Genomic DNA, 15,620 nt, shown 5'->3' with positions numbered 1-15,620 from the left:
AGTGGCAGACCAAGAAACATCTCGGATAAACAGAAGTGATGAATGGTGAGAACAGTCAGAGTCAACCCACAGACCAGCACCAAAGACCAACAACATCGTCTTGCTGCAGATGGAGTCACTGTGCATCGTTCAACCATTCGATGCACTGTACACAAGGAGATGCTGTAGGCGGGAGTGATGCAGAGAACAGAGCGGCTTGAGGTATGCTAAAGCCCATTTGGACAAGCCCGCTTCATTTTGGAACAAGGTGCTGTGGACTGATGAAACTAAAATTTAGTTATTTGGGCACAAGGGGCGTTATGCATGGAGAAAAAACAACACAGCATTCCAATAAAACAACTTCTGATTTTAGGATTTTTATAAGCTGTAAGCCATAATCATCAAAATTATAGCAAATTAAGGCTTGAAATCTCTCACTTTGCATGTAATGAGTCTATGTCATATATAGGTTTCACCATTTAAGTTGAATTACTGAAATAAATGGACTTTTGCACAATATTCTCATTTTTCAAGTTTCACCTGTAGGTGCCGGCGGTCATGTGTCCCTCTGTTCCTGCAGTCTTCCATCAGGTCTGCTGAGACAGGTGAGGCTGATGGGCTGTTTTTAAATCTGCTTATCACTGTGATTAGTGTAATCTGTCTCACAGGGTATATAAGAAAGGCGATTTGGATATAATGCATGCACTTGATTCTTGTCTTGAAACGGGCAGATAAATGCCCAAAACAGTGTGAGGCCTATGTCTGTCGCTTACAAATATGGACATGGACTGACCTATACCAATATGTTAACATTCATGTTGCATCTCTAACAGGACTAACAGGATGAAAGGACTTTATCCTAATGGAGTTATTGATTTACTGGGGACTTTTGGCTGATTTGGTACTATTGGCTGTCACTGTCAAATTATCATGCATTCCTGAATAAAGTGTATTAATTTCAGACATATATAATTGGTAATTTCTGGAATTTCTACTATAATGGCATCCAGCATGAGTTATGGTGCCATTTCTGAATTGGAGCAGCAAGTTGATCGAATGATACCTAGGGGACATGTTCTGCTCTAACAAACTCCATTTTGCACTGGATCTGTGCTTACTATTTACCAGCTTTGATATACTTACATTTACCAGCTTTGTTAATCTTTCATTTAGCTTTCCTAAATGAAGTGTTTGTCTTTTTCCTGGATTACTGGTTGAAGTTTATTCATCCACGTTTAGCTTCATGCACACTACAGAGCCTGCAAAAACGGAAAAAAAAAAACTTAGACGGTATGGAGTGCTGAATAAGTATGCAACCATTTAAAAGAGTGCCTCACAGTGGCTAATATAATAATATTTTAACTCTCAGCCTTTAGAGACACACCAGAGAAGAGTCACCTTCAACACAGAGAAATTTCACCTCGAGATACTCTAGATAGGAGCCCTCTTTGAAGAGCAGGCACACAGGGATTCTCTTCAAATTGCAAGCGCACAAGGCTTCATGACTATGCCAAGTATTCAGCATTTGCCAGAGACTCGTGCTGTCAACATTATCAAAATCCTTATTATGAAGAAGTGGGAGGTGTGTCATTATTCAGCAGTATTTTTTGTACCTGATATCATACTTCACTTTGTTTCTCTCTCTGTATATTGCATAATAACAGCCTAACTCTCTCTGTACCTAACAACAGTGCTTTACCTTATTGCACCTCATCCTTTTCTCTGAGTTTCATATCTAATTATAACTCAGTCCTCTTTAGAAATCATAGGATTGTTCTCTCTCTTCACAATGTATGGTTAACAGCAAATGGAAATGCAGCAGGGGTGGATCATGCCATCATTATTCACAAGAGGTTTTATTCCAATTTAAACTTCTATGCTATGTAGACCATAAATACCAATAAGGACCTCTCTATATAGGCATAGGTAGTAGGTAAATAGATATCTAAAAAAAAAAAAAAGACAAGCCGTTTTAAAATATTTAACTCACAACAACTATAGTGCTATTCTCAGAGCTGAAATGTCACCATAATATGTACCCTTTCAATATCACTGTAAACAGTGAAACTTGAATAAAACAAATAAAAAAATAAAGAGTGAGCCCAATCTAGTGTAATAAATTAGTAAATGGTGGTGAATATTCAAAAGCGAGAGAGTAATACTCAAAAAAGGCAGCTACTGTATCTGCTAGTGGGGGGAATAAACCCAACCTCAGGCCTCAAATCCACTAGGAGCAATTTCTAATCGCTAGTGATTTGAAAAAGCTCTTGCTAATGCAATGCTATGTTGGATTTTTATAAAATCACATCGCTCAAGTGGGATCACACCCATAGCATTACATTAGCAAGAGTTTTCAAATCACAAAGTGCTCAGAAAATCGCTCCTAGTGGGTTTATGGTCTCACTCGGGTTAAGAAGTCACTCTCTGTGGTTATAAAATAGGGTGGAACACCCCTTTAACAAGTGTGGACAACAATCAGTACAATACTGGTATAACAGAGTCACCAACAAAGATAAATACATTAAAAATAGCTTAAAGGGAATCTGAAGTGAGTAAAATTATTTAAAATAAACACATCATGTAGCTGCAAATGAATATTACATACTTACCTCACTGACAGTTCCTCTCAGAAGCTCACTATAAGGAATGTACTTGTTAATAATAAAGTGCCGCCGAGACCCGGGCAGAAGTTGTCACTGCCAGGTCTCAGCGCTTGTTCCCCGCTGCCGGCCCTGCCGGTGACTCACAGTCCGCAAGCGCTGATAGGCGGAGGGCGCGTTTGCAGTACACTCCCTGCAAGGGTAAACAATAGTCAGCTGACAGGAGAGGTGTCAGCTGATCTCCACCTCACACGCCCTTGCTGTGTGATTGGTTGTGAAGAAGGTGGCCGGCCACTGATTGGAGAATGATCGATATTAAAATGTGCAGAGTGCTCCCAGTCATCGCTATAAGCATAGCTTTGGCTAGTTGCTGGGTGCGCACTCTGATCATTGCTGATATTCTAGACTTTGACCTTGGATTGTATTTTGACTACTCTGCTGTGATTAACCCTTGCTTGCTTCCTGGATACTCTCTTGTCTGCTGCCTAGTTTGACCCTTGCCTGTTTACTGGATACTCTTCTGTCTACTCCCTGAATTATCCCCTATCTGGTTACCACTGACTTTTGACGCTGAGTGCTTCAAGTCCTCTGAGTCCAGGTAAAGACCTGTGTGATACCCTTGAACTGTTGAACTGTATATGATACTGCGGAACTGTGTTACTAGCCTCAGCAGTGACCTCTGGCGGTACCCTGGCTTTCTCGGCCTCAGCATCTTGCACCTCCAAGGCCTGGGTGTAACCGAAGTCGGGGAGGTGTTATTTCCTCACCTCCCATTCAAGCGGGACGCACCACATAGGGTGAAGAAGGTGGTGACAGATTGGGGTATAGCGGCTGAAAGAAAGCATGAGATCTGCAAGGCATTACACTCACCATTTTCTTCTTACAGTGATCCCTTCCAGTTCTGACAATATTTTGACAGAACTGAAATATACCAGTTGCTGTCAGTTATATATCAGCTGCTGTCAGTTACAATTGAATGTGCAAGGTAATGTCCATGTTTCCCTATGGCTCTAGTGGGCATTATTATAGTGGACAAACAGGACGCAGGAGAGGAGAAAGATATTGAGGAGTAGACTACACGGGAGGTAAGTATGACGTGTTTATGTTTATTTTGACTTTCAGTTTAATTTTCAGTTCAGGTTCTCTAACCTCTAGCTGACCGTGTCTCGCTGATGGGCGTAACCGCGGCGGCAGCCCCAGGACCGACTAATGCTGATCGGTGTAAAGTCCTGGGGCAGGGATTTGCGAGAGATTGCATGCGCCAAAGCGCGCATCTCCACTTGGATGACGGAGCTCCACTCTGCTCCGTCATCAGTCTCCCATCGGCAATCAGCGCTAGGAGACTGTTAGACAGCGAAACCGCCATGTATTTAGTCTGTACAGCACTGCCGTGTGACACGGCTGTCCCCCTGGGTGGAAAGACAGCGATCCGCTGTCATAGGTTGAGCAGCCGGTTGCACTGATTGGCTGGTGGGGGGAGGGAGGGTAAAAAAAAAAAATAGGCAGATTTATTAATAAAATAGACAGAAATATTTCTAAAAAACAAACATCCTGAGAGCAATCACAGCCCACCAACAGATACCTCTGTTGGTGGGCAGGAAAGGGGGGGGGGGGGAATCACTTGTGTACTGAGTTGTGCGGCCCTGCAGCAAGGCCTTAAAGCTGCAGTGGCCTATTTTGTAAAAAATGGCCTGGTCATACCCTCCTTGTTTAACAAAAAAATAACAAAAATTGATGAGGTCGGAGGACATTGTCGAGGAATTCAGGGCATTTTATGCTTCACTATACAATCTACGTGATATGAAGGCTGATGACAGGCATCCACCAGCTAGATAGGCAAGGATCTCGGAATTCCTCTCCAGGTATTCCAAGCCTCCTAAACTGTCACTGACATTCAGGACATGGAAGCTCCCATCACTATGGATGAGTTTTTAATGGCAGTAAAAGCACTCAGAGCTGGTAAGGCCCCAGGCCAACCAGCATCATCTAAAGCCTGCTATACACTGGCAGACCTACTCCCAATGTGCCCAAAAGATTGATCCCTCTCTGATCGACAGGAGGGATCTATCACTGCCACACACTGCACATCATTTGTTAAGATTTTCAGCATGGAAACTATTAAAAATCAATAGTACTGCCTCTCCCCCAGGTGTCCCCCTTGCTAATGCTGCTCTCCCCGGGGCCCCTGCAGAGTATTAGCACAGTGGAGTGCTCCAACACTCACCTGTCCAGCTGGTGCACTACTTCTTGTGTGCTTCCATGATCTCCCGGTGCCTGTACTGTGTGACTCAGAGGTGATATGCATGTTAAACATGCTACTGGGTCACAAAATACAGGCACCAGGAGATGAAGGAAGCACACAGGAAGGAGCACATCGGCCAGACAGGTGTGTGTCGGATTCTTTCACTGTGCTAATACTCTGCAAGCACCCTCGGGTACATACCACTGTGACCCTGCCCTTTCAACCACCAAAAGAAACCCGATCCTGTCCAATCTGTAATGAAAATTTATTTAGGCCAGAACTGGATCGAAATTACGATTGTGCGACATGTTAGGGCATTGATCTTAGGCAGATCCGATCACAGTGATATCACAGTGATCGAATCTGCTGAGGAATATTGTACAGTGTATGTGGACCTTAAGAGGTGCTAGGCTGTAAATGTAGCTATTTATGGGCAGACCAGGTAATTTTGATACCATTTTCTTAAGCCAATCTTGTAACAGGCCCCTACAAAGTTTGAAAATATGTTTTTGAGGTAAACATCTCTAAACCTACCTCTGTTTATAAACAAATGTGGGCCACTATACACCAGGGAACTGTATAGGGGAGGGAGGTGGGTGCGCTCTGCATGTAAAATTGGGGCGTGATTAAAGGTGTGGCAGTGGCGGGTTTAAGTGTCCCTCTTTTCTGGCTCCAAATGTTGAGGGGTATGCAATATTGCTTTGGAATTTGGATGCTAAATTATTAGCTAAAATATTGGCATTAGGCAGAGGTGCCCTCTCTCATACCTGATCTAAATTCTTACCCTCGAACCGATTCTAAATGCAATATGGATGGATGAGACCATCCAAGGTTTGCAGATTGGCAAGAAGTTTCATAAAGTGGCTGCCTTTGCAGATGATCTTCTCTTTTACTTACGAGATCCTCTGATGTCTTAACCAAATTTAATATGCAGATTTGAGGAATGTGGGGATATTTCCAATCTTAAGATTTTCAAAATTACAGGCTCTAAATATTTCATTGGATTTGGAGACTGTTCATACTTGCAAATCCTTGTTTGCATTTCTCTGGGCTAAGGATTCATTGTGATACTTAGGAATTACTATTCCTCAGAATCGTCAGAATTTTAGTTTTTTCCACTAATTTTGAGTGTATAGGGGAAGCCTTGAAGGCGGATCTGTTAAGATGGGGACAAACAAGTAATTTGCCATGGTTAGGCCAAATGGCATCTGTGAAAATGAATCTGTTGCCCTGATACTTATATGTCAGCCTATGTGTGCCCATTGCTCTCGCCTAAACATTTTTACGTACTCTGCAAACTCAAATCAACAAATTCATTTGGAGAAATAAACCACCGCGCATACAATGCACAATTTTGTCCCTACCAAAAGACCTGGGTGGGTTGGGCCTGCCTGACTTGTTTCAAAACCATCTAGCTGTAATGCTGGGGGGCATACTGTCTGACCACCCAGCACAATAAAGCTAAGAGCTGGATAATGGGAGAGGCTACACAGGCTGCCCAGAGCGACTGCAGCTCTGGGCTTCCGATAATACGCAATGGCAGCGCAGTGCGATGTTGCGCTGCTCCTGCAATAATCAACATAAAGACAGATACAGAACAGACTGGAGTGAGGTAGCCGATAGCAACCGCAGCAATGGCTACCTCGCAAGGACAGGACTAGGAGGGCAGAGGCTGACAGAATGAATACTTGCTAATCTAGTCACTATCTTAGTGACAGCAAGCATTCACAAAGACAAGAGTGAGGTAACCAATAGCAACCGCAGCAATGGCTACCTCACAAGGACAGGACTAGGTTAGCTAAGAACGGGTGATCACACTAAGTGCAACCTACCGAAACATGCTAAAAACTGACTAGCTAGACACAGAATACCAACAGTTCGAGTACGTGTATATCAGCGGCACTGATATATCACCGTAGCACGAATACAAGGAAAATAACAAATGCTGGCTAGAATATGTATATATTGGCGATGAACCGATATATAACATAAGCAAGGAGTACTGACTAGAATCAGGAACAATACAGCGAACAAGGCTAGGTAATACAAAATCTCTATACTAGAAGGAGTATGTATATATGTCCCTGTGGGAAATATATAACATAGCTTCACAGGATAACTGAACTAGAACGTAACAAGACAAGGGCTATATTTCACAGTATCAAAGGACCCAGTCACAGCCTAGACCGAGGTGAAGCTGAAAACTATGATGGGCGGAGCATGCTTGCAGGAAGCAAACCTTTATACTGAAGTCATCCAATGAGAGCAGAGATGCAAATCTCCACACAGGTGAATGGTAATCAGTCACAAGCAGGCTGGCTTGATCACTATTCCCTAGCTGACAGACTATCACAAGCAATGCATGCAGAACTATGCCAGCAAATGCATGCAAAGGAACCAGAACTGCTTGGCTGCAGTACCTCTGCAGCCAGCAGTACATGCTGCAGAAGCGATCATGACACTAGCCTCCTAATTATGTAGAATGATTGAGTGGTCTAATCATTCCTTTCCAAAATAAATGGGTACTGCTTGAACAAGAGACTGCTCAGTGTTCGGCCCCTGCACTAGGTTGGTCAGACTCATCTGGCATGGTTCTGAAGAATTGGGGCAATCCCATCCTGTCTGCTACTGTGAAAAGTATGAGGAAACATCTCCTGGTCTTGGGTTTGCCCTTTATTCCTGAGAAACTTACACCATCACAAGATAATCCTAGTTTTCTTCCAGCTAATGATATTCCCTTTTTACAGAACTAGTCTCAGGGTGGATATCCTAGAGTTAAGGATTTTTTGTCTGGATGATCCAGTCCTTTACCAAAATAGCTGCACTCAGGGAGGATGTTACTCTCTCGAACTGGCAAGATTTCCAAATACGTTCCTATTTGAATTCACTCAAAAGCAAATTTGGGTGGGGGAAACCCCTGACACACTTTGAGAACTTGGTTCTTAGTGAAGCTCCCCATAGACACCTTGTTTCTCAACTTTACCAGCTGTTGTTCATGGCCTCCAGCCCTCGGAAGATTAATTTTCATAAGACTTGGGAAAGGGAGCTAGGTATGAATGTCAATGTCCTTGAATGTCAATGTCCAGGAGATGGGGTATAAAATTCTCTCTAAATGGTACAGGACTCCTACAATATTGCACAGATTTTTCCCCTCGGTGCCAGATGTATGTTGGAAATGTGGGGTCTCTAGGGGCAATTTGTTATACATCTTCTGGTCCTGCTCAATATTAGAGTCTTGCTGGAAGATGGTACTCAAACTTATGGAAGCCATCTCTAGTGTAAAGGTACATTTCTCACCCAGTATACTCTGAATCAGTAAAATTGTATAAAAAGTCTCTAATGATTCACAATTAACACAGCTAGGGCGGCCACCTACTGCCAAGGACTGGTTGAGACAAGTAGATGCTATTGGTGCTATAGAGTAGCTGATACTTCTCTCACAGGATAGGAATGAGCAATTTATAATGACCTGGGCAGTGTGGGTAGAGTTTCAGTACTCGGATTAATAAAAAAGTATAATAAACACATAAGAACTAAATCCGTATCCTTTCCTTTCCCTTTTTCTTCTCTTTTTTCTGGCTCTTTTTTTTGCCTTCCCTTGTTATGGTACAGTGGTGGACTTTAACCACTTAGGGCTCTTTCACACTAGAGCAGGGCCGGATTTACAGCTCAGGAGCCTATAGGCACAGAGGTGCTGGCGCCCTAAGCCCCGCCCCTCAACGCAGGCCACACTCCCTTTTCTTAGGAAATAAATTACGATTATAATGATCATCTCCAGCCGCTCCGTTCACTTGATATCACTCCTGGTAATTTGGCCAGTCGTTCACTTCTGCATATGTGCAGCCTGGCCATTCTGCGCCGTACTACTGCACACTTACAGGTTCCAGTTGCAGGAGCAGGACAACGGGGTGCGTACAAGGCCAGGCCACGCATGCGCAAAAGAGCAAGATCAGTCAGAATACCGGGAGGCATATCAAGTGAACAGAGCAGACAGGGAGGACAGCAAGGAAGCCCGCGCAACTCATGGGGCTGGAGGAAGCCCCAGGTAAGTATAAATAAATACAATTATCCCATCTCAGGTTCCCTTTAAAGAGAACCCGAGGTAGGTTTCTGCAATCGATATTAGGACACAGAGGCAAATTCTGCATACTTTCACCAGCCTCTGTGTCCTTATAGTGTGCCCCCAGGCTCCCCCCGTGCTCTGCTGTCCCCCAATATAAAAACCACCAGGCTAGTGACACACAGATTGTCGCTAGTCGGCTGTTTAAATTCAGGCTGCCCATTGAAGGAAGCTTACGGAGGCGGGGAGGGAAGGGACACAGGCGGGAAGCAGCGCTATAGAGGAAGCGGGGGGAGCGGCAGTGAGTGGCAGCCTGAATGTAAACAGCCAACTGGCAACAATCTGTGTTTCCCTAGCCTAGCGGCTAGGGGGGGGCAACAGGGGGAGCATGGGGGCACACTATAAGGACACAGAGGCTGGTGATAGTATGCAGAATGTGCCTCTGTGTCCTAATATTGATTGCAGAAACCCACCTATTGTTTGCAGAAATACACTCATTCAACCAGTTTCCCTAAAAAAACCTGTAAGTAAACCACAGGACCACCATATATGCAACCGAGAGCCTCTCTGAGATTGGCACCTCCAGCACTGATAGGGCATGAAAAGATACATTTTGCTGAGAATTTGAAGGCACCTGTCCTAGTTTTGTGAACAGTTTGTAGTTTCTCTCCAGCAACTGAGTAGAGACAGAGAAGGCATATGCTATGTTATGTGTTTTAGACCAGAGATCATAAGAAAAATCTGCCACAACATTTTCCCTCACTGCGTACAGTAGGGAGGTGTGAGGTCTTGTCCTCTCTCCCTCAGCAGCCTGCAAATTGTAGAAATAACATGAGCGGGCTTAGTCTGGTCCGTACACAGGAGCTTAAAGTCAGTAAGGGCTGGAGTTAAGCCACTAGAGTTGCTGAGATCTCCAGAAGGCAGTGAACTGCCTCCAAATCAGACAAACCCTCCCCAGAGCAAGTCCGACCTCTAGGATAGAGAACCTAGGAGGGGAGGTAGATACAAGATGTCTAACCTGAGGCCAATACTCCCTAGAAAGAGAGAGAATAGAGTTATGACACAGCCCAGAGGGGAATGCAGGATTATCAAACACAGGAGCCAGGAAGGGTTCCAAGAAAGATTCTTCAAAGTATGTCTCTTTTTTATTTTTATTTAGATACATCCAATCCACAATTCTAGCCAACAGAGATGCCTTATGGCAGCCTTTTCAACCTTTTTAACCTGGATGAACCCTGCAAATACATTTTGGACCTCAAGGAACCCCTACAAATAATTTTTGAATCTCAAGGAACCTCTGCATTTATTTTGCAGGAGGCATTGACTTCAAAAGTAGTTGTGGCCATTCATTTCACTAGCCCCTATTACAGTACCCCTTATTATACTGTGCCCTTATTCTAGTGCTTTTTATTAATGTGCTCATTATTATATTATTCTGACCCCCATTTTAGTGATGCTTTCCACAGCACCCCCTATTCCTATTATAGTGTGCTTTATCATATTTCCCCCATGATGGGGAAAAGGCCAAGGAACTCCTGCAGAGTACTCAAGGAACCCTAGGGTTCAAGGGAACACTGGTTGAGAAAGCTTGCCTTATGGTATAAACTAAAATCCAGAAGGCCGAGGACACCTGTCCTTATCCGGAGTCAGTAAAGAATAGCTTAGTCTAGGGCAGTACAAGCCCCAAATGAAATGATAGATGCTGAGCGTAACAATGTCTAAAAAAAGTGTAGGGGATTGTTAGAAACAAGTAGATACATTTAGGGACAACATCCATAGAATATTGACTTTACCGTACCAGGACAGGGGAAGCGCAGACCACTCCTGGAGGTCTTTCTTGATTTTATCTATTAAGGTTAAAAAATTCAGGGTGTACAAAAGAGATAGGTTGGCAAAGGATCTGCACACCCAAGTATGTTAGGGAGAAGAGAAACCAATTAAACTGAAATGAGGCAGTAATCTCGGCCATGTCTTCCAAAGGAACAGTGATGTTAAAGTAAACCTGAAATCTTGCACAGGACAGAAGGAAAACATAGAGAAATGCACCCTATAGATATTTACAGCATTTAGCCTGTCTAATTCCCCCTCATCTGTGACTAATCACAACTGTAATTTGCGCTCTCATCTGTGTCAGCTGGCTGCCTCAGCAAAGCAGCTAATTTGTAAACACAGGATGTTAACCCTATGTCTGCTTCCATGAAAGCAGGAAGAAGACACACTCCAGATGTATTGCAGGATTTGTATCAGCTGTAACAAAGAAATGTTTTTTCTTAGGTTATTATCCTGTTGCTTATCTTTTCTGTTCTGAGTTCAGTTCCGCTTTAAGACCTTCAGATTTTGAAATGCTGACCTTAAAATGACTGCTGACTTCCACGTACAACATTTAGCTAAAATGTTTGGTAAAGAGATCTTGGGTTGCGTAATATATAATAAAAGATTGTCAGTGTATAGAGTTAATTTATGATGCATAACTCTGACCTCGACACTGTGGATAGAAGAATTGTGGTGAAGGGAAATGTTCAAATGCTATACAACTAGAACAAAATGAAGTAGTGATCAGGAACAACCTTGACAGGTCCCGTGGATGCGAAAGGGACCTGAAAGAGTGCCATTGACTTGAATTTGAGCAAATGGCACAGTATAGAAAGCCATTGCCCTCTCAATGAAGGAGGAGCCAAACCCAATCTGTCAAAGAGAAGCAGAGAGGAAGGGCCATCCCACCCTATCAAAAGCCTTTTCAGCATCTAGCGATAGTAAACAGAGTGGGATGGCCCTCCTCTGAGCCAGATCAATCAGATTAATTGTCCTAGTAGTGTTAATCCTCGCCTCCCTTTGATGAATAAACCCCATCTGACCCCGTCAATCAAACCACATAAAAGAGGTTGAAGCCTCTGAGCTAGCATTTTAGCATATAGCTTGAGATCTAACTTTATTAAAGAAATGGGACTGTAACCGCCTCCATTAGAAGGGTCCTTACCTTTTTTCATGAATAAGTGATATACGCTCACCTAAAGGATTATTAGGAACACCATACTAATACGGTGTTTGACCCCCTTTCGCCTAAATTCTATGTGGCATTGATTCAACAAGGTGCTGAAAGCATTCTTTAGAAATGTTGGTCCATATTAATAGAATAGCATCTTGCAGATGATGGAGATTTGTCGGATGCACATCCAGGGCACGAAGCTCCCGTTCCATCGCACCCCAAAGATGCTCTATTAGGTTGAGATCTGTTGACTGTGGGGGCCATTTTAGTACATTGGACTCATTGTCATGTTCAAGAAACCAATTTGAAATGATTCGAGCTTTCTGACATGATGCATTATCCTGCTGAAAGTAGCCATCAGAGGATGGGTACATGGTGGTCATGAAAGGATGGACATGGTCAAAAACAATGCTCAGGTAGCCTGTGGCATTTAAATGATGCCCAATTGGCACTAAGGGGCCTAAAGTGTGCCAAGAAAACATCCCCCACACCATTACACCACCACCACCAGCCTGCACAGTGGTAACAAGGCATGATGGATCCATGTTCTCATTCTGTTTATGCCAACTTCTGACTATTGAAACTCATCAGACCAGGCAACATTTTTCTAGTCTTCAACTGTCCAATTTTGGTGAGCTCATGCAAATTGTAGCCTCTTTTTCCTATTTGTAGTGGAGAAGATAAGTGGTAATCGGTGGGGTCTTCTGCTGTTGTAGCCCATCGGCCTCAAGGTTGTGCATGTTGTAGCTTCACAAATGCTTACCGGTAGCTGCATACCTCGGTTGTAAGGAGTGGTTATTTCAGTCAACGTTGCTCTTCTATCAGCTTGAATCATTCGGCCCATTCTCCTCTGACCTCTAACATCAACAAGGCATTTTCGCCCACAGGACTGCCGCATACTGGATGTTTTTCTCTTTTCACACCATTCTTTGTAAACCCTAGATATGGTTGTGCGTGAAAATCCCAGTAACTGAGCAGATTGTGAAATACTTTGACCGCCACGTCTGGAACCAACAACCATGCCACACTCAAAACTGCTTAAATCACCTTTCTTTCCCATACTGACATTCAGTTTGGAGTTCAGGACATTGTCTTGACCAGGACCACAACCCTAAATGCATAGAAGCAACTGCCATGTGATTGGTTGATTCGATAACTGCATTAATGAAAAATTGAACAGGTGTTCCTAATAATCCTTTAGGTTAGTGTATGAGCCTCTAGGGCAGCCTTTGTCAACCTTTTTACCCTGAAGGAACCCTGCAAAAAAACGTTTAAATCTCGAGGAACCCCTACAAACAATTTTTTGATCTCAAGGAACCCCTGCATTTATTTTGCAGGAGACAAGGTCTTTAAAAGTAGGTGTGGCTGTTTATTTCACTACCCCCTATTACACTGCCACTCATTATACTGTCTTCTTATCCTAGTGCTTTTTATTAATGTACTCAGTATTATTCTGACCCCCAATTTAATGCTTCTTTTTACAGTACCCCCTATTATAATGTGCTCTGTTATACTTGTCCTCACGATGGGGGAGAAATGCCAGGGAACCCTGGGGTTCCAGGGAACCCTGGTTGAGGGAGCCTTCTCTAGAGCCTGTTTGGAAAAGGATACAGTTCTGGACACTGAGTTGCAAACCCTAACCATAAAGGGAAGTAATTGAGGACAAAAAGACTAAATAACTATCCAAGAAACTGTCAAGACCAGGGCACTCCCCAGTGGGTAGTTGTTTAATGGCCAAGGTCAGTCCCAGTTCAGTGAAGGTTTCATCTAAAGATTCCCCAAGTCTGAAATATTAGGCAGTGGGGTATCTGTGACATACATAGAAATGCAATCTAGCCTCTCTGATGTGAAGAGATGTGAGATCCCATAGAATCAATATTATACAGCCTGGAATAAAATTGAGTAAAAGCTTGGGAGATATCCAAAGGGCGGTTGGATTTGGGTGATTGTATGGACATGAGTGCGTTTGGACCTGGGGTGAATCTGTCTAGACAGGAGTCTGATATATTCCCCTTCAAATTGTCAGTAAGATTTCCTGATCCTGTACATTAGGTACTTCTGATCAATCAGCTTAAAGGGACACTTAAGTAAAACAAAAAAAATGAGTTTTACTCACCCAGGGCTTCCAATAGCCCCCTGCAGCTGTCCGGTGCCCTCGCCGTCTCCCTCCGTACCTCCTGGCCCCGCCGGCAGCCACTTCCTGTTTCGGTGACAGGAGCTGACAGGCTGGGGACGCGAGTGATTCTTCGCGTTCCCAGACACATTAGCACCCTCTATGCTGCTATATGTTATATGATATATGCTATAGCAGCATAGATGGCGCTATTGTGGACAGGAACGCGAAGAATCACTCGCGTCCCCAGCCTGTCAGCTCCTGTCACCGAAACAGGAAGTGGCTGCCGGTGGGGCCAGGAGGATCGGAGGGAGATGGCGAGGGCACCGGACAGCTGCAGCGGGTTATTGGAAGCCCCAGGTGAGTAAAACTCATTTTTTTTGTTTGACTTAAGTGTCCCTTTAAGCAGATACTGTCTAGTAGCAGAAAGATCAAGAATTTGGGCATTAAAATTTCTATTACAGAGTAACTCCAATGCAGATATTTTAGCAAGTAAGGTCCTGGTGGCATGGGCTCTCTCCTTCTTAAAGAGAGACTTAAGCCAACAACAACAAAAATCAGCTTTACTCACCTGGGGCTTCTACCATCCCCCAGCAGCTGTCTGGTGCCCTCACAGTCACGGTCGGATCCTCCTCTCCCCTGCCGCCAGCTACTTTCACTTTGCCGACAGGCCCAACAGGTTTAGCCACGCGTAGCCTTCTACGTGTTCCCATCCGCAATAGTATCCTGCGCCTGCACAGGGTGCTATTGCGGACAGGAACACGTAGAAGGAGGTGCGTGGCCAGGCCTACGCAGGCGCATTAAAGCGGAATATAACCCTGCATTTCAACTTTGCTCTAAAACATTATTTACAGCATATTATATGCAAAAAGCATTTTTTTTTTTACTAGACCAGCATTGGGAGGGTTAAACACAGAGGTTTAAAGTTCCGTGGAGAGATATGCAGAAGTTCAGATTGTTACATTCTATTTAGTTAAATGTATCTATTGAGAAATGTTACACACTCTTTGGCTGTCCTCCAGCTCCTTCTCAGTCAGAGAGATGAGTCACATGTCACACTTAGATACATTTATGTAAACAAAATGTATCTATGTCAGCTTCGGATGCGTCTGCAGAAATCTCCAGGAACTTTAAAGCCCTGTGTAACCCTTCCAATGCTGGTCTAGTAAAAAAAAAAAAATGCTGGTTGCATATAATATACTGTAAATCAGGGGTCTCAAACTCAATTTACCTGGGGGGCCGCAGGAGGCAAAGTCAGGATGAGGCTGGGCCGCATAAGGAATTTCACAATCGCGGCGCATTGCCGCCTCTGCCCGCCCCTCTCACTCTGCCTTCACAGAGAGGGGCAGGGAGAGGTAGCGATCCGTGCGGCGATTGATGTCAGGAGGGGCAGAGCTGAAGCTGAAAGCTCTGCCCCTTCCAGGAAATGCCGGCGGATTGCCCCCCCCCCCCCCCCCCGGGCGATTTAGGGGCTCTGCAGCCCTCGTTTAGCAGTGGGAATGCGGCGGATTACTTGGAAGCACTGAAGCAAACTATAAGGAAGCTTTTGCTGGCGAGGGCCACAAAATATTGTATCGAGGGCCGCAAATGGCCCGCGGGCCGCGAGTTTGAGACCCCTGCTGTAAATAATGTTTTAGAGC

At 44.1% G+C, this 15,620-nt stretch overlaps 1 long non-coding RNA gene across 2 annotated transcripts in view; it reads right to left on the bottom strand.

Annotated features, from left to right (window-relative positions):
* Window positions 1-15,620, bottom strand: part of LOC137544522 (uncharacterized) — a 97,970-nt gene that overhangs the window by 9,725 nt on the left and 72,625 nt on the right. For both annotated transcript variants that reach the window (XR_011025893.1, XR_011025892.1), the window contains exon 3: window positions 1,123-1,238. This is a non-coding gene — a long non-coding RNA (uncharacterized lncRNA). The remainder of the gene's footprint in view (window positions 1-1,122; window positions 1,239-15,620) is intronic.

The sequence above is a fragment of the Hyperolius riggenbachi genome, chromosome 2 (genome assembly GCF_040937935.1).
Source record: "Hyperolius riggenbachi isolate aHypRig1 chromosome 2, aHypRig1.pri, whole genome shotgun sequence".
NCBI lineage: Eukaryota > Metazoa > Chordata > Amphibia > Anura > Hyperoliidae > Hyperolius > Hyperolius riggenbachi.
This window is presented reverse-complemented; position numbering and strand designations above follow the sequence as displayed.